Here is a 22527-nt window from a genome sequence, read left to right on the forward strand (position 1 = left end):
CACAATTACTAAGGAGTTAAGAGTGCCGATGGCAGGTTAATCAATCAATCAATCAATCAATCAATCAATCAGCAATTAAGCAAAACCGCTGACAAACAGTGAACAAGGCGTCCAAGTTCGAAGAAATTACCTTTAGATGCTTCTTGTGTGTCAGAATTCAAGAGGTCAACTTTGACCTTAACGATATTAACTTTCATTCGGCCAAGAACACATCATTTCTTTAAAATGACCAGAAAGTAAAACAATGCATAGTCTAGACTAAAAAAAAAAAAAAATCCCATAATGCTCTCCATCTTTTTGGCAACTGTTGCTTTCCCTGTCTGTCAGGCATTTTTCTCAAACATTTTCCACACAGCGTGCATCACCGCTTCTGAATCAACAGGTTTTTAATTTGTGCACCTGAAACCACAACCGCAAACAGCTTTCATCGGCTGTAACTGGCTAATAAACACCGACTATTAGAGTTGAGCTCAAGCTGACTTTTTACATCCGTCAGCTGTCTCACTGTAAAGAAACGAGCGTGTAAAGGGAGCTAAAAGAAAAAAAAAAAAAAAAGCACAGTAGCAACAGCAAATGCTGCAAAATAAACAGAATGTTTTCCATTAATTAGGATTTATTAGATCTGATTATTGACTTATTAAGATCAAAAAAAAATTACAAACGCTTTTAAGATCCAAAGTGCCGTATACAACTGAAAAAAGAAATCTAATCAATATTTCGTGACGTGTGAGTGTATGGATGCGTGCATGCATGCATGCACTTGACCAGTTAATGCGTGCTTCTTCCCCCAGTTGGTCACGGCCAGCCGAAGCCAGCCAGAGGAACAGAGAGGAACAAGTTAAGTGGGCGCCCATGCTGCATTAATGAGGGGGACGGCAGAACCTGGCAACCCAGGCACGTAAAACCACAGGCCCCTGGAAGGGCTTCAAAGGCTCCGCTGGCTCATCAGCTAGCGGGGAGCTAACCCCATCTGACAAGACATGGCACCCACTCTGAAGGAGAGAGAGGGAGAGAGAGAGAGAGAGAGAGTGCCTCACCTCCCCACGCACCCCACTCTGTGAGTGTGTGTGTATGTGTGTGTGTTGTGGGAAAAACAAGACATGTTTTTTCATGCTCTTCAGAATGTGAATGTGTTTGTGTGTCTTTGCATGAGATAACAGCAGAGGTTTAACTTTAATGGTCGAAAAGAGACGACTCGTGCTGAGAGACCGGTGTGAGAAAGTTAAAGCGCCCGACAGACTGCACTCCTGAAGGGTGACTGGTGCACAAGAGCCGCTCTCAAACACCGACCAGGTGAAAGGAGCTGTTTAATCATTAGCCGATCGGTCCGATTTGAGCAGGACACTTGTGCTTTGTAAGGAACGATGTGGTCACGGAGCAGTATATTTATTTGGACTTCACTCTGGACCATGTGTACGTTCAGATTTCTGTTAAATCTCCGGGGGTTAGGCTCCACATTAACCTACGGGTATTTATCCAACAGGGAGCCTTGATGTGGTTCGGTAACTACTGGTGTAAATTTGGGCCAAGAGAAAGAGCACTGTTATTTGGAACAGAAAAAGTAGTACCAAGACACTGGGTTGAGTCTGTAATAAGAATGTTTACACTAAATGACTCAAGAATTGTTGTGAAATATTGCATGTTTTGAGAACATTCAGTATTAGGAACAAGGTGAGAAAGGTCTTGACCGATATAGTTTATGATATTCTGGGCTCTCATACCTTGATGTGAGATGAGTTTCTTTTGTGGTGTTAAAGCGGACGTAATGCTTTTTAATTTAGTGATGAAATCAGTGAGGGAATTTTTTATACTAAGAAGTGAAAAATAACTCCTGGCTCATCGTACGGGCTGCACATTCCTTAAAAGGTCTGCTGGGAAATCTGCAGTGGAAATGCCCTATAAATGATGACGCAAATCATATGAGGCATACAAACAGCACTTACCCCTGTAATTATACTGTAATCTGTCCACTGGAATCTTTTTCTTTTCTTTTTTCAGTTGGGAAGTATTCAGAAATTCAGGCCAGCCCTCATTTATGCTCATATTTCACTGCAGAAATCAATCTGACACTTGGGATAAAACAAAGGAGGGCTGACAAGGAATCATTGGTATCGACTTAATCTAATTACTCACAATAACCACTGGATGTCATGTATGTAATCACACCCATTCAAGGCCGTGCAGGGGTCAGCCGGGGCTCTTTAATGTACTGGAGATCGTGTAGCAGAAAAACTGAAGACCAGTCTAAATCTCTCACTGCCAGCTGCGGATCGATCGGTTGACAGCGTCAGCGGCGGGGGAGAATCCAGAAAGCTGGCTTTATTAGCAGGTTTTCCGGCAGACGCGGATGTGTGTGTCTTGTTATCACACGTTCTGCACGAGCAAGTGACGCGTCCCCTCGGCCGTCTCCTCCGCTCGCCGTCACCACCCTTCCGGGGTCAGTGGGCGGCGTTGCGAGCCCGCAGCTCTTCCGAAAATACGTCTGCGTGCGTATGTGCGAACGCGTGAACAGGCGCCTGCGTACAGTATGAGCCCGTGTGTTGACGTGCGGAGGCCATTAATAAGCACTCGCAAAGCGACGGCTAAACAAAGCCGTTGAGAAAGCTGTCAAAAATGGATCCGGTGCCTCGGCGCGCGTGTCGTCCGAGTGTTAAAATATTCACACACAGCTGGGATACAGTTTGAATGTGCTTGGTAGGCGAGCAGACCACTGGTGAGGCTGGTGTCCCATGCCCTTAATCTTTTGATTAGGCTAGAAGAATGGCAATCAGGCTGCCAGTCAGGTTTAATCCCATGAATTCAAAGCTGTGGGCTTATATTTGGTCCACACCCTTAATTACTGTCCGTGTCCGTGTGTGTGTGTGTGTGTGTGTGTGTGTGTGTGTGTGTGTGTTGGTTATTCACTGCGAGACAAAACAGAAAAGATTAGTGACATTTGCAGATGGATTAGCTCTGGTCTATTGTTTGTCTACAGAATGCTGCATTGCAACTCTTGAGCTGGCCCCGGCGCAGCGAATGAGCCGTTTCACTCAGCAGATGAAATCCTCATCCCCGCTCCACATGCAAGTCCAAACCAACATGCTTTTCAACTTTGAAGAAAGACGGGTGAAAAACTGTCCATATTCTCAAGCAGTCGGATGTGTGTTCGACTGGACTTCCAGGAGGAATCGTTTGGTGTTTTTGTGTTCTGAGACACGGTTTACACAACAGCACGAAAATGGAAAACTTTCTTTTCCATTTTTTTTTTGTTTTTTTTTGTTTGTCATTTCAAGTGACGTTTAAAAGACAGAGGAAGCCTCCTGCACTTTGTCTCACACTCAGTGACACTCCTGGCCCTAAACACTGAAGGGTCATGGGTCATAAGTCCTGACTGATTCAGACGCAGGACGCTGCATTCCGCTGGATCAGTCAACCAGTGTCTGCTTGCATAAAAAAAAAAAAAGAGATGGTGGGATTATCGTGCCGTCTTGCCTCTGCCCTTATTTATTTTAAGCGGCACGCAATCAGCCCATCATGCAAAATACACAATCCCCTTTTGTTTAAATACACTTCGGCATCAACAGCTATTTAGGCAGGCTGATTCGTCGCGAGGATTATAAACCTCTCGCTGGGGGAATTATGAGTACTTAAACTGATTTTCCAAACGGCAACATTTTGAAAAGGTCAAGAAAACGCCGTTTTCACGTGTGCCCTGTGATAAAACCGATAAGAAGTGTGTGCCTGCAAACCATCAACACGATACCCCCGCGGTGCCCACCAAAGGCTCTGCAGAGGAAGCTGGTTTTACCTCACACAACCCACAAGCCACCGCAGCCTGTAAACAAACACCAGAGGGCATTGTGGGTAAGGAACGTCCTCCCAGAGCCCATGGCCCTCTTTAACCTCATTCCTCTCCTCGTTACTACGGTTTCGCCACCACAAAACCCCACAGCAACTTCATTTGCATAAATCTGCATTCCTTTAAAAAAAAAAAAAAAAAGCCCGTCTGACTGACTGCTGAGCTGGCAAAGGTTGGGCTTATGTAAGCAGAGTCTCACAGCGCGCAGTTAGACGGTAAACACAGAGGACGTTCCTTCCACAAGTGCAACCCTGAAACCCCTTTATTACCGGCCTCTGCAAATCCCGTCTCCCACGTGGCTCCTGATGCAATCCGGCTCCAGGGTGCAGACGGGTGGAAATGACCTTTTTCACTTTTTCCACTGACAACACGGCGCGGTTTCATTACTGTTTACACCGATATGAACCGCCGAGGAGTCATTCTAATGCAAATCAAGGGAGCGGGCGGACGGGAGAGCGGACCTCAACTGATCTGTGGCTCCACTCTTCAACCCGAGTGCAGACAAAATCTGAACCGTGATTGGGTTGAAAATCTACAAAAAAAAGTAGTAAATTCCAGAAAGATACACTGAAAAACATCAACCACAGTTAAATAAATAAATTCTGGTTCTACTGTGTCTCACTGGTGACGATGGTGAAAACTAAATGTTATCAATAGAAAGATTCAGAATTTATTCTTTGCTGTAAATGAAACTCATGTGAACAAATTTTAGTTCAGGGCAAACATGCAGTCTAATTTCATCCTGATTACATGGTTAAAAATCTGAATTTACTTTAAATTTGAAATCAAGTGCTAACTTTTTCATTATGTTTATATACCTTTTGCGTGAAAACAAGGGAAAACATTTGAAAATGTCTATTATGCTGTCATTTTATTGGTCCAGTCCACTGGAGATAAAACTGGAGGGTAAGTGGCCCCGGGACTAAAATGAGTTTGAGACCCCTGTTTTAGAGAATTTCACCATATTGTTCAATAATGGAAGGGGAAAAAAAACATTGAAAAGCTCATTAAAAAGTAGCAATTTTGGACAATTCCAGCTCATTTTATGTTGTTTCTCTAGTTTTCCATTTATATGCACCAACCCCATCAAAACTACACAAATACATATCTTTTCAGGACACTTTATGAAATGCAGTGAATGATGATGGGCCTTCCATTCCTGCTATTCATCCAAACAATTAAATGACCTCTAATGAATAAAAGGACATTCTGAAGGGCCATCAGTGCGGTAATTTGCCACAAAGAGAACAGACCCTTACGTAAGAGCTTGTCTAGATAGACAGTTATCTCATCCCGAGCAGGACTAAGACCGCTCTGATGTTTGACTGGAGTTCCTCAGCCATTCGCTCGTCGCCCCGTCGACGACAGCGTGGTGAGATATGGTGAGACTAAGCAGAGGCGACAGCACTTATACTCTGCAGTTGTCAGGAAAAAAAGAAGAAGAAAAAAAAGGCCATTAGATAGGAAACAGGAGAATGACAGCGAGACATAGAGCAGGGAGACGGGAGATCGAGTGCAAAGTGGACAGAAACGGGGATAATAGCTGGGGGAATTCTATTACACCCCATTATGAATGGTTAGCGCTGGCTGCTCCCATGTCCCCACTACAGGAGAAAAAAAGGCTCGCCATGGAGGACTCATTGTCCAGACCCCCGGATTTCATTCAAGTCATTTTTCTATTAGGATTTGCTTTGATTTTCTGTGGAAATGCGATGGGTGGTCAACCTACGAGGCGATTATTAAAGCTCGAACATTAGACTCATGAATAAAATTACAGCAGCAAAACAACATTTTAATCATTCAAGTGTCACACTCCCTTCCTGGCGGGAGAACTCCCGACAGACTGGGAGAAGGGGGGAGGAAAAAAAAAAAAACCCGAGTACACCCATGCATATTGGTACGTGTGAAAGATGGAGTCAAATGTGTGAAACTTCAGGGAGATGAAGAGTCAAGTGAGCGTAAATGCCAGCGACCTCTGAAAAGGAAAATCTTACAAGTTCTGACAGGCAAAATGTTAGGCTGCACTCCTGGGTTATTTTTGTCGCCTGTCGAGCTGACAGGCGCCGGGAACATGTTTCCTTCACACGTCTTCTGTCCAGCTGCCGAGCAAATCCAGAGGATCCCTGATTCGGATCTTCACATTGATTCCCACTACAAACTGAGAATGCAAAGCGCCCTCCGATCATAAATATGTATCTATACTACATTTAAACCAATCAGGAGTGTCAAACTCACTTTAGTTCAGGGGCCTAATGTCATCTTGAGTGGGCAGGACTGATGAAATAGGGTCAGAATGACCTTTGAATTTTTCGGAAATATGCATTTTACAAATGACCGTAAATTACTGCAAAAAACTGCAATGATACTTTCTGTAGCAAAACACAGTGAAATGTCCAAAAAAAATTAAATGCATGTTTGTCTAAACTCACCCTAGCAGCGTGGTTCTGAGGCTAATGCTAGTCTGCTAGCAGTGAGGTTGCTAGCTTGAGTCTCTGAACCCATTTACTGTACATGTGAGACCTCAAAACTTTCACTGCATTTTGGGGGTCTGTTTACAAGACAACAGCGGCTGGAGCAACTGAAAAGTCAACTCTTTATTAGCTCGTAAGGTGGAACTTTTCAAAAAGGCTCCGACTCCATTTAGATAAAAATGGGATTTAAAACGCAACGTTCTGGAAACAGTGGAACACTGGCGGAACAATGGCGGCCTCCAGAGTGTCATGACTCCCAGTCCATTCTCCTGGAACTCGGCAGTTTTAAAGTTGACAGTCACTCATAAACCCAACTTCCTTATCTGTCCATATGGGTGTCCAAGTTCTGGCTATTGTTAGCCTGTTAATACAGTATATATACTGTATTATTCTCGGAACGCCAGTGTGTGGTTTCATTATATAAGCAAGCAGCACTCAGACTGTGTCGGATAGGAGCCTCTTGTGATCCGCTTTTGGCCCACAGACCTTATGTTTGACATCCCTGTTCTCGTGCATGGTCCAATTCCTCTGCATTTATTTGAGAAAATACCACTGATTATCCAGTAGTGATTAGTCCAATCACCAAACAGGATGTTTTAAAGGCCAGAGACAAGTGTGGTCAGTGCCGAGTGCAATTAACTACTCTAATGAAGCACCCGCAATCAATAAAACAAGCGGTAACACAACGTAAGCCAGCTCTGATCACACGGCACTGAATAATTACACTACTAAGCACTTAATTGCAGCTAATGAATTCCCTCATCAGGCAGCGTGGTTCCAAACATCAGCCCCAGTCCCTGCGGCAGCGATGATATTTATGGTTGCTGCCGCTGTTGCTGAGGCTCATGTCCACCAACTTCAAAATTTAGGGCATTGCGTTTGATCGGATTAGAGCATTATATACATCCTGTAGTCCAGCATGTAGGGAGAATTCAAAACGCCATTAAACGCCGTGCAGCGGTATATCACCGGGGTCCCAATTCCATAAGTGCCACTGCAGCAGTGAGGCACTCCGTGCTTTTAATAGGCCTAAACCACGCCTCTGACTTTATAGCCATTAGGTTTATTAGTGTGGCTTGTACAGCAGGCATGCACACGCACACACACACACGCACACCGAGGGGAGAATCACAGGAACAAATTCCATTAGCAACTCAGACGAGAGGTTTTATAGCCAGATGGTTAACCTGCCCTGAATCAATCTGATGAAGACTACAGCGGCACTCAATCTCACACATACACACACACACACACGCGCCTGCGCACACACACATATATAAATACCTCATAAAGCCTAATGGAAACTCATCAACTGGTAATTTTATCACGTAGGACCTCCCCGGCACCCCATCGTCTGGTCATCAACTCACACTTTCTCACTTTGATGATGCATGGCTGTCATTTGCGGCGCAGGCTGGTCACGTTTGGTTTGATACGTCCTCCGACGGGGCGGCGTCACAGGCCCGCCTTATCAACCCAGCAGCTGCAAAGGCTCTCAAGACGTTCCTTTTTAAAACCAGGCTGCCATAAATGTGTTGAGAAAAATATAAAAAGAGACTTTTCATCAGTGGAGAATGACGGCTGTGGATGAAGCTGATGTGAATCCATCGAACTTTAGAGAGTGGTGAAAGAAAAATGTGCAGAATACTGGGGAAAGACTTAATTTAAGGTCCGCTTCAGGATATGGATGATTTCCACATGGCAGAAAGGAACAGAATTGAGATGTTAATAAAAATGAATGAAGTTAAGCGTGTTTTGAATGTGCCTGTGCTAAAAGGCAAAAAGAAGTGCTCGGCATCTAGCAGTAGGTTTCGTGCTTGCATCTCCAGAGAAACTGTATTTAGTATAGTTTCCTTTTCTTTTTTAGCACAACATGCCTCAACTTTAACAATGTATGTTTGAGGAAGACAATAAAACAAGTGTGGCTAACAATACATCCTTCAGTCATCCAAAAAATGTGAAGACTTTGACACTTACGGCTAAATTTAGCACAGAGTCACCTCTGCACAACTATGAGACAGAAAATAACTTTTAGGGTTGTTTGAGGTTGTCAGTGAGGTTTCTTTCTTGTCCCGTTTTTTAACTTCCCACCATCATTTCTGCTTGCTGATGTGGAATTGTTTGGTTTTTCTCGATAAAACTGCCTTGACGCGACTATGTTGTGTTTGGCACTACTGAACTGAATTGAATTCCAACAGATAATTAGATTCTGTAACATTTTCCTGTTGGAATTCGCTCATTTGAATAAACATTCCGTCTGGTGATAAAAACTCTGCATATTTATGAAAAAAAATAGGAAAAATAACTGGGGAAAAAACCACAAGAACCGAACAATTTGACTGATTTTGGAAGATATATAGTTTAACGTCATTTATAAGAGTCTTCAACGTGAAGGACCAAAACTCCACTTATTTACATGTGAAGGCGTTTCTGGTCCTTTGCCCGGAAACAGCTTTACCTCACAGACCTCTACACGGTTGGCGGGCGGGGGGGGATAAGCAGCAGACACAAGCCACCAAGCGAGGCCAGACTAACTTTATCTTGGAAGGCACAGTTGGGTCAGACGCTGCTTGGCCTCCATTGTCGTCGGCGGAGCCAGATGTCCTCTGGGAGCCGCTGTGTCAGCTCGCATTAGCGGTAAGCGACGCAGATCAGAGCGAGACAGCGGTGGCCAGGTGGTCGCTCTGACTCCTCAGATCTGACGAGTCAAGCGGAGGGTGGTCAACTGTAAACCGGCCGAATCTATTAGGGAAGCGACTCGGGACGAGACGAGGCTGCGACGAAGGGGGGAGGGGGGGTGAGAACATATTTAAAATTCTGACAGATTCAGTTTAATAAACCAGATTTTAAGGAGGAGGAAGGCAAATCAGTTCTAACTGGATGTTAACAAGCTGTTAGCCTTTTTGTGCCTTTTTCAAATGGAAGGATATCAAACCACTAATCATCTTACTGTAAAAGCTCCAGATTAGCAGACAGGAACATATGCTAGCTTTTTGTCCCCGTCTCGCACTCTGCTGGCTCCGCGGAGAAATTCCTCCTAATTCCATGTTTACAGCAAGAGGAGGTCTTTCTGTTTGGAGCCTTTCCGAGCCCCATATGCTGGCTGGGTTCAGTAAAAAAACAACAAAAAGCAGGCAAGCTGTGCTCACTGTAAGCTGTGTATAGGTGTGAATGTATTACTCCTCTGGTGTGTGTGTGTGTGTGTGTGTGTGTGTGTGTGTGTCATGGCTGTGATGGACCGGCGATCTGGCAGGGGTGGACAGTCTGTCACTCAGCGTGTGCTGGGAATCTATCCAGCATCCCTGAGGCCCAGCACAAGGACACAGGAAGCAGTGGAAGCATCGGATATTTAGTTTGATTCTGTGCTGTGCTGTAAAGAAAAAATGGAATAAAAGTGGCAAAAATAAATTCATATATGATTAAAAAATGCTGAGAACACATTTGATTAAAAATCAGCAATCTGCTGAGAAAATGCTGCCCTGGTAGCCATTTTAATGTTTCTAGACATAAAAAGACATTTTTCAGGCTGTAAACTCGTAGTGGAGTGAGTAAACAATGGAAATAAAGTCTGATTTTGATTCTCAACTCCTCTTTCCACGTGTTGATCTCGATGAAGCAGTTCAGCTAAAGGCCACGTTAACAGACCCAACCTTACGTAACCAGCTGTGTTTTTATTTCAGCGTAATGACAACGCACTTCACTCGCGGCTCCTTTCATCCAGGTTCCAGTCATCCCTATCCTCTCATTGACATTCCCCAGAAATTTGAAGGCTTGGCGAAGCCCCGCCCCAAAGCTGTTAACGTCCGCGGCTTCGCAGGCGATGGAGATTGTCACAATCAGCGTTCCAGTGTGACAGCCATAACTCAAAGAAAGACACCGTAGATCAGTCAACACTGGACCAGGCTGGAGATATCTGATGATAAGCCAAGAATGTAAGCAGCTGGAGACAGCGGAGTTGTGAAACACAGCGATGGTAAAATGTCGTAAACGTGCAGCGACGGCGTGGCACCAGTGGGCTCGGCCGTGTTGACAGGGAGCGCATTGTTCAGCGCAGGTCCAAAGGGTCACACATTACTAATCCTTAGGTAACTGCTTCCATGTAGACTTTACACAGATTTCCAAAAGAATGCACCACGGCCTCATTCAGCGCTCTGCAGGTGCAGTGATATTTTGAGCCTCGCTGTGTGTTTTAAGAGTTTTTTTTTTTCCCCCTCCTCGCAGCGCTGCACAGCAGCAGCAGCTGAGGCTTCGTGGATGGCCGGTTTCCAGATGTGACATCTTTCTCGGTGTCGCTCTCCTATATTCTGCTCTGTCTTTTCTGTGCTCTGTTGTGTTCATATTATCCATCTCTTCATTCAGTGTATTCCCATAGTTATGTATTCATAGTTGCATTTTTGTAAATTTATATTAGCATATATCTTGGTGTTGGTTTTAGTGTACTTCATTATACTTGTGCATTTAATGTTCCACTCTGTGCATATGTACCTATATACTGTGATTAAGTTACATTCAAAGTGCTTAATCACAGCTGTGCATTTAATAACACCTTTTGTACAAATGACATGACTGAGTGTTACTTTTAGTTTATGTAATTGCAGTTGTCTTTTCAACATTGACGTTTGCAATTATAGCAATCAATCTTTATTTCCTGAGAAAAATGAGACAGCATTAGAAACAATTTCTCCAACCAAGCAGAAATATGAAAAAAAGACTAAAGCAGCAGCAAAGAGTTGGGACAGATTTCACGTTTACAGTAAGAGTGCACCAAAATGATGCATTTAAAAGACAGGAAAAAACATGATGAAGAAAGACGAGACAAGAAAGGTAGGCTCTACAAGAAATTAAAAAATGAGATTCAAAAATGCAATAAAATGTCCTAATACAGGGGAGTCGAACATATGGCCTCTGGACCAATCTGGCCCAACAAACTACCATTGAAAATGTAAAAATTTCACAGAAAACAGTTAGTTTTTACTAAATTTCCTGAGAGAAATAGAGGAACAGGAAACGTTTAGTTGACATTTCAACGTATCCTGCACCAGAAGGTTTCATTGAAATTATCTTCATGTTGAAATCGTAGTCATTTTCAGTTGTAATTCTTTGTTTTTGTGAAAATACAGACATTTTCATCACGCATGCTCTCATGCGTCACAACAAAGGAAGTTTAAATTTAAAGGTTATTCTGGCAGTAACTGACCCCTCTACCATGTTCACCTCCTTCAGGGTTCAGTTCTGTTTCCTGTTCATATTCTCCCTCCTTCATCCACACCTCATATTCCTTTCCGTCTCCTTCACAGACCCTCATTCCTTTCCCCTGAGCCCATTCGCTGCCTCTTCCAAAATTTTGCCACTTGTCACTTTTCCCTTCCCCTCAGCCTTCGTCAGTAGACGACCACTGATGTGGGCTTCCTGAAAACCTCCTCCGTCAGCCTTTCCACCCGCCCGGCGAACCGCGCTGCCACGGCTGTGGTGAAAACACCGTCGACTGAGCATTTAGGACACGGTTATCTCATCCTGTGCAATCAATTATTAACTTGTGCGAGGAAACTGCTGGCAGTGTACCTTTCACTTTGTTTCACATTGCATAAGCAATCCAGTGTGTGTAACCGAGGCCCGTGGAATCACTACGCTGCAAGCATGCGGGGCAGGTTCCCTCGTCATCGTTTCCCATTTAATGTCTACTGCAATTGTTTTATTGTGCATGCGCCAACTATAAAGAGGCCCTACAGGTATGGAGCACACATTCCTACTTTGAGGGACTGCTGGCTGAAGGAAAAACCCTCCATCTCCATGCATTCCTCTGCAACAAGACTCAACGTGTTTCAGGTGCTTCCAAACACAAACAATCAAAGTTGACAGCAGAAATTTGTCAAAAAAGCAGCGTGAGAAATGCACAGGACGACGTGCGGAGTTAAAGAAGGCATCTCTCCGTGTAGAAAGCGAAACCCCATAATACTGAATAAAAGGGGATAGTATCCTAGCAACAAGCAAAAAGGAAGTGCTCCCTGCTCTGCAGTGTCCTCTGTTGCTCCAGGATCTTCAACCTTAGATCCTTCCAGCACAGGTTCCTCTCCAAAACCCTCACAGGGAACCCCCCCTCCCCCTTCTTCCTGTCTTCTTTCATCCTTCCTGTTAGAGCACTCCGTTGCACCCCGGTAAGAGCACTTTCATCAAGTGTGCATACCATTTAACACCGTTCTGTCTTCTAAAGGGTTTAAGAGAGCACCTCGGTTTATACAGCGCCGATCATACGCAGGGCTACGTGCCATGTATTTAAAAGAGCGGTGGGCAAAGATATAGCACCGGATCCCACGTTGAAATCCTTTTAACGAAGAAGCTGTCCCCTCTAAGCCCACGCCATGTTGCAGGGAGCCGCGGCGGAGCTGCAACATCAACGAGTTTTAATCCCCTTACAGATTCTGTTGACTGAGTGGGGGGTTGGTGGAAAAGATGGCATCTTGAGGAGATAATAGCTAAGCCCAGCCACGAGGAATTCCAGGAGATGTTTGTTACTCCACCTGAAGTGCCTTCTGAGATAGCCACAAGTTAGAGGGGATTAATCACACAAATGGGTAGGATACCGGAGAGAAACAAATAGATGTGGGGGTTCGCCGAGTGCACTCATTAGCCCGACTTCACCGAGCCGCTGCCGAGGACGTCACAGCTGTAGCAGCTTCCCCATCAGCTGCGATAAGTCTGCGTGTGTCCTTATTATGACCGCTTCGTGATTGCACACATCTGGGCTTCTGGGTAAATGTTTAAGCTTTCATCTGATATCCCACAATTATGTGGGATTTCCACAGTTTATTGAAATGAGAGTGTTCAAAGTTGGAAAAAAAGACAGCAATGTGAATAAATTTAACTCTTGGTTTATTGTGCAATTTTATATCTCGATCTTATCATGCGGAGTATGACATTATTTTTACGCTGTTGCACATATTGTGGAGAAAATTGCAATTGCTGCTCTACATAAAATGATTTAAAAAGTTTTCTAAATTACATGACTTTAATATAGATGGGACAATTTTTGTCTTCCAGAACACCATTGAATGAAATTGATAGTTTTTCTTCTCTGTGTTAACAAATGGTTGGCATTAGTTCCTTATATCACTGACATAGGGTTGTATAGTGTTTGGTGTAACTGTGAGAGGACCCCGGTTTGATTCTACGCCAGGGTTTTTTTCAGTGGGGAGATTGAATTTCTTCCCGGTCTTGTGTGGATTTTCTTTGGCTCGGTCAAAGTGATAGACTGCAAACCAGTGCAAGCCAGTATACCTTAGTCCTCTCAACCTTAGTTGGATAAAACAGGTAAAAAGAAAAAAAGAATAGAAGTAATCTGACTGAACAAACACTGGAAATCATCAAAGCAGAATTGTATTAACTGAAGCAATGTGTCTCTTTACACACCCGACGACTTTGCATGGCTCTTAATGCTCATCACTACAGAAGGCTGCTGTGGGCGAAACAGAAGATCAAGAGACCTCTTCTCTATATCAACAACTACATTTAACACCATACTTAAGACAAAGCCATCCCATCTGCTCGCCATCCATCTCCACTGCTTTCCCTTTAAAGATCCACCGCTGTGGACAAACAGAGCCGAACAGAGCCAGTGTGTAATCAGACATTATCTGCACATCTGTTGAACCAAAAGCCAACTCTGATGGAGTAAAAAGAGGATCGGGGGAAGACCCAGGAACATTTTTAGATAATCAGGCAGACATCCCTGATGGTTTTCTGTGAACATTAATATCAGCACAAATATCCTCCATATCCTCCTTCTGGGAAAAGATGAAGAGATAAAAAAAAACATTGCATTTTTCTATCTCTCCTCTCTGCTGCCAGTCATTGATTTAGTCAGGCAAACTCCTTTTCTGTGAGCTTGCATTTTCATATGATTATCAGCTTTCACCTAAGCGCTTTACGATCGCCACAGTACATGGAATCAACGCCCAGCACTTGGCAGATAAATAATGACTTCGATCGGCCCATATAATCCGAGGCCGAGCTCCGGTTAAGTGGGCTGGTCTTAATACCTTTTCGATGGAATTTGAGCAGCAATCAGATCGTCACCGTCGAGTCAACAGAGACGATGCAGAAAGACAGATGAAACATTTTCACTTTCAGGGTTTCACTCAGCTATGAAAAGTCTTCTCAAAGTTAAAAAAGACAGATGAAAAACGACTTCCTCGCTGTCCTCGTTGCACTGTGTGGATAACAATAGAAAGCACTGACAGATGACCGAAGTGACCATAATGTAGGACACACTAGTGGGACGAGGTGGGTGGACACAATGAACTTACTAACTTTTTGCTCAATGTGTTGAAAGTCAACAACAAAAACTCGGAACCATCTTACTTCTGCCGCTTTCACACACACAAAAGTAATCTGACTTGACCACTGATCATACAACCGTTCAACCAGCAGCCTCGATACTTGGATACCGTAAAGAAGCAAAATACACCAGAAATGTCTATCTCAAATCTTGCCCACGAACCACAATAGAACGTGTTTACCCAAGTTACACAGCCTGGCCCGCGAGAGGAAATTACCCTCCAGAAAAGCAAACCATGGTTACCTGAAACCCTCCTCAAAAGCAAAAAAAAAAAAATTCCTGAGGATGGAGCAACAGTGTTGCAGACCGTACAATTCATTCCAGATGCTTCAGTCGACCATCAGGCCTCCACATTATCTCATTCATCTCAATGGCCGAATGCCAATTCCTCATTTTTTTTTTCTCTGCATGAACTCCAGGCATGCAGTTATGACTGGGAAGCTGTTATCAACTCAGCAATAAAGTAGATATTTTAACTTCATTGTAACAGACTTTGCACAAATTCCAAGTCAGGAATTCATTGTTTGAATTTCTCAAGTACCACTATCGTCCAGAAGACGCCCCAATCGAAGCCCTCAAGCGTTCATGAAAACAATCTATAACTGTTAGACTAGAGGTTGGAATAAGGTGACAGCATATTGTAAACTGAAGCAAGGTGAAGACATTTGCTGACTGCAGTCTCCAATGTCACAGCAAGCAACACTAAAGAGCTGACAGGCAGAAAATCCAGATGAACGCCTTGTTCCTCCCCAGGCCCCGAAAGGAGCTGATGAAGAGGTGTTCTGTCTACGATCTGCTGACTTTTGGCAACCTGGGACTGTCGAACAGGCGAAGGTCGAGGGGCGTGTTGCATAGACAAAGTGAAACTGCTGATAGTGACTTTATGGCACTGCCCCAAATGGGTTTTTGTCTCTGTGCCACTTGAACCCAGTAACTCGATGGAACTCTCTCGTGTCTCTCATTTGCATCTAAATCAGTTGTTAAGATCTGGTGCCATCTGTCGTGTTACACAGATCGATAAGGATCTTGCCAGGGGTGCAATGCCTTTCAATCAAATCAGCCTTAGTCTGCAAAGTGCAGGCTGCCAACAGAGGGCACAGGCACAGGGCTGCACTTCAGCTAGCCTTGATACTGTAAATATGGAGAAGTACATCCTAGATCATTCACAAGAGTTGTCATGTGCCCCCAGTTCTCTTTTCCCTTTTGGACAGCAAAGTTTTGTACATCGAGTTTAGTCTTTAAAAGTGAAAATGCAAAACTTTTGTTGCGTTTTGGGTGTCCGTTCACATGACAACGGTGCTCTGACCCACTAAAATGCATATTTGTGAAAACAGATCTCAAGTTTTAGAAAACGCTTCACCTACGTCGCAAATTTATGAATACCGTGGCGCTCCATCTCGATGTAGAAACACTGAAAGTCACCCAGAACAGCAAACCAACCTGTGTACACGCCATTTTTAATGTTTATTACAGATATGCGTGTTTTCATTACAAAACAAACACAGGAAAACTACATCATTTGCAGCATTTTCCACTGTTATCAAGCAAAACGACATCATTTTATAAACACTGCGCAGTGATGGTGAAAGTTTTCTGAAACAAAAACTAAAAAAAGATGCATTTATACTTTGTTTTTCAAGTGGGTTGCTGTTGCCTGCTGGAACTTTGTGATGGAATTCAGAAAAAATACAAAACTTTCAAAGACACGCACATAAAACATGCAGCAAACTTAAACCTTTACGGTTTAGAGCCATAGTAAAGCTCAAGTGTTAATAAACTATACAACTCATGCGCCTGTGATTTTGTGTTTTCATATTTAACAGCTACTTCAACTTCAGCCCAAAACTTTTGATGCCACTAACTTTATATTTGCCTTCTAAGTAGTCAAGTTACATTTAAAACATCTTCATCCACATTATTCAGAGTCTGCCCTTTAAAATCAGTAAACGCAAATTCCCAGAAATGAGTAGGGCATGTACAACTCGGGCAGCGCCCTTTTAGCTTCTTATGAGTCAGTCATTTCAAAACAGCACACACACACACACACACACACACACGTACACACACACACACACACACAGAGCTGACCTCACTGGAGCTGGCATCATTCTGCATGGGTCAACCAACCAGCGAGGAGGCCTACTAGGCCCAAATCTATCCCCCATCCCCCTTTCGCTTACTTTGCTCCGCTTCACTGACTCTGAGGCCAGGCGTGGGTGCCGTCCACTCGCCCCACTGATCATTGCCGTTGCCTTGGTAACTAACCAACCCGGGCCCTCTTGCAGCCCGCTGCCCGACAATCAGAAGAGAAGGACATCCACTCAGAGCAACTTCAGACGAGGAGGGGGAGACGCAGGGGGAGGAAGATTGAGCCAAGTGCCTTCGTATTTGTGAGGGAAACACAATGTTGACTTGACGCAAGGCAGGTGCCACTGTGTAAGCGGTGACCACACAAACGAAAAAAGCATCCACGACTTGTTGAGGAATGGATTCTTCCGCTAAAAGTCCTGGCATTAGATCTCTGAGCAAGTCTGTGTCTGTGTGCGCGAGCCTCACGCTGGCTCCATAACCTCATTCTGTCGGCTGGCTGCTGCGTTGATGGGAATGAAGAGACAGTGGATCAGACAGCAGGTTCACAGGAAGCGTAAGAGGGATGGATGCCGATGGAGGGGGGGTGGAGAGAGGGCGAACCACTACAGAAGTTTGGCAGGTAGCAAAAAGACAGGGCGGTAAAGGTTCAGAAAGTGAGCCAGGGGTGTTCGCCACACTGGTTCCACTACCTCCCCATTTCTCCGTCGACGCTGCGCCATTCCTGCTGTGTCACAAAGAAGAGAGGGACCCACTTCCTCTTTTGTTTATTCAGGAATGTGGGACGTCCTGACAGGCTGGCTTTTCATTGACAGTACACAGCTGAGAGTTTCCCTGTGGCTCTTTCGCTTAACCACTTGTGTGTGTGTGTGTGTGTTTCTGATCCTTTTATCTGTGTTATCAGCAGACCAGGCCAAACATAGATGGGGTGCTGGGAAACACAACCAAGAGACCCCTGACATAGAGTGACCCCAGAAATGCTAATGGGGAATAGTTTTCAAACTAAAAACCGACAATTACACACTACTTCTATATGTTCTAACCTGACCTCATGTCAGTGTATCTGATCAAATTACTTCCAGGATAAACGGTCACTTTATGTTCCAACTTCTTCAAAGTTTTGACTACCTTGTTGGAAAAAATACAAACCAGGGTAACAAGAAACCATCTTGGTATTCAGAAATGTGATTCTGAGTGTGGACAAACAGGATATCAGTCACCCAAACCTCCTATTCCTGCACAGACGCCCTTTTTTTAAACCACAGATATGGCACACAATGACTTGAAACAACAGCGAACAGGAAAACGCCATTGTGTTGTTGATCATCTGGTTTCCTTTGAAACAAGAAAGGAACTCACACAGAGAAAGTCGAGACTGGCTGGCAATGACTTTCTGTGGTGTTTTTAAGAAAAACAGGACACATACTGAATGACTGACTTTGATTTTTTTTTTTTTTTTTTTTCATAATACAAGATCCTGACAGCAGATTTTAATGTGTTGTTAAGACATAAAAGCAGGGATCTAAAAGTTTGATTTTGAGCTGTTTGGCAAAGCACCTCACAGGGAGAAGGAAAAAAAAAAAAAAAAAAAAAACGGGCTCGGTCAAATATAAATGTGAAAACACAAAGGCGCTGAGTAATTTGTGCAAACATGATGAAATGCGCTCACTGGTGGCCAACTGGGAGGGCTGGTTCTACAGTTTCATTGTGAGTTTGTAGGTCAGGTCACTCCCCAAGGGTTGAAGGAGCGAAAACTGGAAGGAGAGAGAGCGAGACGCAGTGCCTTGAAATGAGGGAAGTAATAGTTGGCACTCTCTGTGACACCTCATATATTAGGGAACACTTGAGCAAAGAATGCCCAGGTGCTAAAGACCCCCCTTGTTTAAACACAATTTTTATGAGTTTGGAAGAAGCTAATTAGAACCAATTTGAACTTAATTTGAGCCCAAGTGGGTCGGTTTACAAGATGACGCAGAGTGACTGAAAACCAAACTGCTGTCGTTTTTATAGGCGCTGCACAGTTTACTCAGGACGGCAGATGCAGGAGACAGGTCTCAGCAGTCCTGTTTGACAAGACAACATACGAATCAAGCTCAAATTGGCACCCTGGAAAGGAACTCACGGATTCTAACCTCCAGTGAATCATCGACCTATCCAACTGGTTTCTGGGAGTCACGTGAAGTTTATTGGATTCATAGACTTCATGGTAACAATGTCTGGCGAATAGTCTTAGGAGACACGGCAGCCAAGCTCTAGCTGGGACATTCTCTCAAAGTCTCTATTCTTTTTCTCTGTGCTACGTCTTTTCTTCCCCCCTTTGCAATTTGTTCTCAAACCATTTATTGAGTAAGTAAGAATAAGACTCAACAATCTCGCTAAGTGCTTTCTGTCAGGGAGCCAGCTCATTAATTCGACTGCTCACAGGACAAAGTTCAGACTGTTTATTCAACAGGCCTATTAGAACAATCGACTTCTATTTCTCACATTGTCAGCAAGCTCTCTTGTAGCTCACGAACTACAGTCTTTAGCTCCGGGCTGCTGCATTGGTGCTCCATCAAAAGTCAACTCGCTGAAGGCCAGGTTGTTATTGGTCAAAGGTGGTCACTCATTTTGAAAATAACTCTAAACTCTATCAGGAAATTACTTCACTCCCAGTGAGCGTATCCACCCCTGGCAGCAGTTCAATCTGCTGGAATTAATTGATTTTCGCTGGTATGAGCGAGCCTGCAGGTATGGAGGGGAGGGGAGGGGGAAAGGCCACTGTAAACCCTCCTGCAATCAAGGAGGCCAGCATTTCAGCACACTGTTTCGGGCGGTCGACAGAAGTTGGGCTCGATTCAAAATCTCAATGGCCTCTGGCACGCACAGTTTAAACACCAACACACACACACAGGCTGTGCGAAAGTGGAGGATTAGGCTACTGTGGCTGCAGCGATGTTCCTGGACCACTTGTCCCTGTGCAGCTGGACTAAGTTGATTTAGTAAATGAATGGTTGTTGGTATTATTAACCTCCATTAGGCCCCTTTCGCACGACAACAATTTTAAGGGAAAATGTATTGTTTTTTCCTTTTCTTTTCTTTTCAGTGAAGTTTTGTGTTTACCAGGCACATGCACTGACAGCAGGATGTTAAAAACATTAACAATGGCGAGAACATGGACTTTGATAAAGACAGTCGACCAAGGTGGATTGCCACTCTGGGTTACTCTTAAATATAAAACTACCAAATCCCAGGAGAGCATGGACTGGGAGTCATGACCACCATTGTTGTTACTGTTCACCTACTCACGCATGTGCTGAAGAATGATTTACTACAGCCGTGGCGGGCTTGTAAGCCCGAGTGTTTCCAGAAAGTTACAGAGCAATGTCCAAAAAAATTCCACCTTTGGAGGCGTTTTCAAAAAGTTGCATTTTCAGTAGCTCCAATCACCATTGCCATGTAAACACAACACTCAGAACACAACAAAAGTTTTACGTTTTCACTTCAGTGTAAACAGGGCCTGAGTGTAAAGCATCAATTAACATACAAGTAGTGGGATTACTGTGATCACCAGGACAACCGTGAGTAAACCTGACTTTCATGAAACTGCACGCCATTCATATAACACCGGTGATCGTCTAAGGGATCCTCCCTGAGAACTAAAAACACCACAGCACAATAAAGACTGCTACAGTGCGAGATTTTCTTGCTGATGGCTCTTAAAATGGTATAAGAAGTAAAATATGCCGATGTCAGCCCGAGTTTGATCGTTTCTCTTCCTTTTTCTGGGTCTGACAAAACTCATCCTCTGGCTTACTTATGGCGTCTTTATCTGCTGAGTTAGAAACGCGTTTCCTCAAAGCCAGTGGTGGCGAAAAGGCTTCGGGGAGTAGGTGAGAGGAGCAAGGGTCTGCTTAAGGTCAACAAGTATTATTGCGGAAAAGGATCTTTATTCGCTGATCTGCACGATGTCAAAGCAACGTTTGCCTCTCTCTCTCTCTCTCTCTCGGCCACTTTGTCTGAAGTATGCTCAGGTCTTGTGGCACTATAGGGGAGCCTAATGCACACAGCATCATATTTCAGGGGGTCTTTGACTGGAATTGGGTCGTAGACCACCAAAAGTGAATGCAGAGAAGTTTTGGGATAGACGTCACTATTTTGGGTTACAAAAGGCAGTTTTTGTGGCTTTATGCAATCTCAGCTGCTTCATCTTCAATTTCGTCTGAGCAGAAGCTTTCTTTCCTATGTAACACGAAATCACACGCACACAAACTCTCTCCGACACAGCCCATACCCACAAAGGAAGGCTGGTGGGAGGAGGGGGCTGGCTGTGTCAACGCACAAGAAATTCAATTAAGCAGACAGCGGGATGTCTCCGAAACCCAACCTCCTTTGAGCTCAATATGCCCTCCAACAGTCCAACGCTCCACTCCCAAGCTTCCCAGCCAACCCCTCACTGCCATTCAGCCACTCCCCCCCCCCCCCCCCCCCCCCCCCCCCCCCCCCCCCCCCCCCCCCCCCCACCCCGAACAACCACAAGACCCTTAGCAGGGCTCCCTTTATGCACTCCTCTCCCAGTGGCTCTTTTCCCTCCAAAGAGATGGAAATCTTTGACAGAAGAAGAAAAAAATAAAAGTGAAACTTGACAGAATGCAGATCAAACTCAAACTTTTAGTCAAGAAAGGATGTTAGTTTTAGAAAAAAACTAATTTAATTTCATCATCATCCCCCCTCCTCCTCCTCCTCCTCTGTGTTTGTCTGGCAACCAGACAGATGCTGTTCATTTAGCACTTGAGTGGCAATCCTCGAGCTTGTCTCCTAAATGCTCAGGGGAGCCACTAGCATTTGGCCAGCATTAAATAAAACCACTCTCGGCAGACCGCACACTACGGGAACATCTGACCTCGCAACATGGCCACCGCACTCAAATTTCAGCAAGAAGTCTGTACTGGTGGCGAAGACCCATTTCTGGCATATTTCAGCGAGCGCCATCCTGAGAGTGACCCGACTTTTCCCACTTTTCAGAGTTAACTGAAGAACAGGACACTTGGGCCTCATTGATAACACAACATTTTGAAGAGAAAATGCAAAATCTCTGTTGCATTCTGGGTGTCTGTTTAGACAAAGATGAACGGAGGCACTGAAAACGCAACTTTCTGCGAACGGTTCCCAAGGTGGAACTTTTTGAAAACAGGAGAATATGTAACGGCTCAACATGAAGACGACATCGTTTCCAGCATTTTGCCATTTTTGTGTAAACAGACACCGTTTTCAAAATGTTGCCAATGTCAATGCAAAAACAACGAGATTTCACCTGAAACTCTGCCATGTGAGTGGGGCCTTGTTTGACAGGCATGCTTCAGGGTACACCCCTGTGGACCGCTTCTTAGACTTAGTGGTTGTGCAGCTTTCCACGGTTTTGTTTATTGCTAAAATCTAGAAGGATTTGCAATGCTCAGCTTTGTTTAGCACGAGATACCATCGTTCTCATTACCAACGCATTGTCCACAACAATGAAATAATAAACCTCCTCTGGAACGATGCGGGCCTCTCCCATGCTCGCTGTGTATCGGTTCATCATTGTCAGCGATGAACAAACAGGGCCTCAGCCTCAGGGGCACACAATGTCACACACATCCTCCCAAACAGTAGCTCAGAGAGGCGCTAGGCCGCCGCAAACACAATATTGATGTTACATAATGTCACAAAATGTTGTGTGCCAGAGGGTGACTGTGTGTGTGTGTGTGTTTTCAGATTACAGACGATGCCTCCTGTACACATCCATCCTTTCTCCCTTCAGTTATCACAGCCCAGCT

The 22527-nt window shown here is 44.4% G+C and overlaps 1 protein-coding gene across 4 annotated transcripts in view; it reads right to left on the reverse strand.

Moving 5' to 3' along the window:
- The window catches only part of ccdc85cb (coiled-coil domain containing 85C, b), a 44921-nt gene that overhangs the window by 20251 nt on the left and 2143 nt on the right, over window positions 1-22527 (reverse strand). The window lies entirely within an intron of this gene.

This window comes from Salarias fasciatus, chromosome 15 (assembly GCF_902148845.1).
Source record: "Salarias fasciatus chromosome 15, fSalaFa1.1, whole genome shotgun sequence".
Classification (NCBI taxonomy): Eukaryota; Metazoa; Chordata; class Actinopteri; order Blenniiformes; family Blenniidae; genus Salarias; species Salarias fasciatus.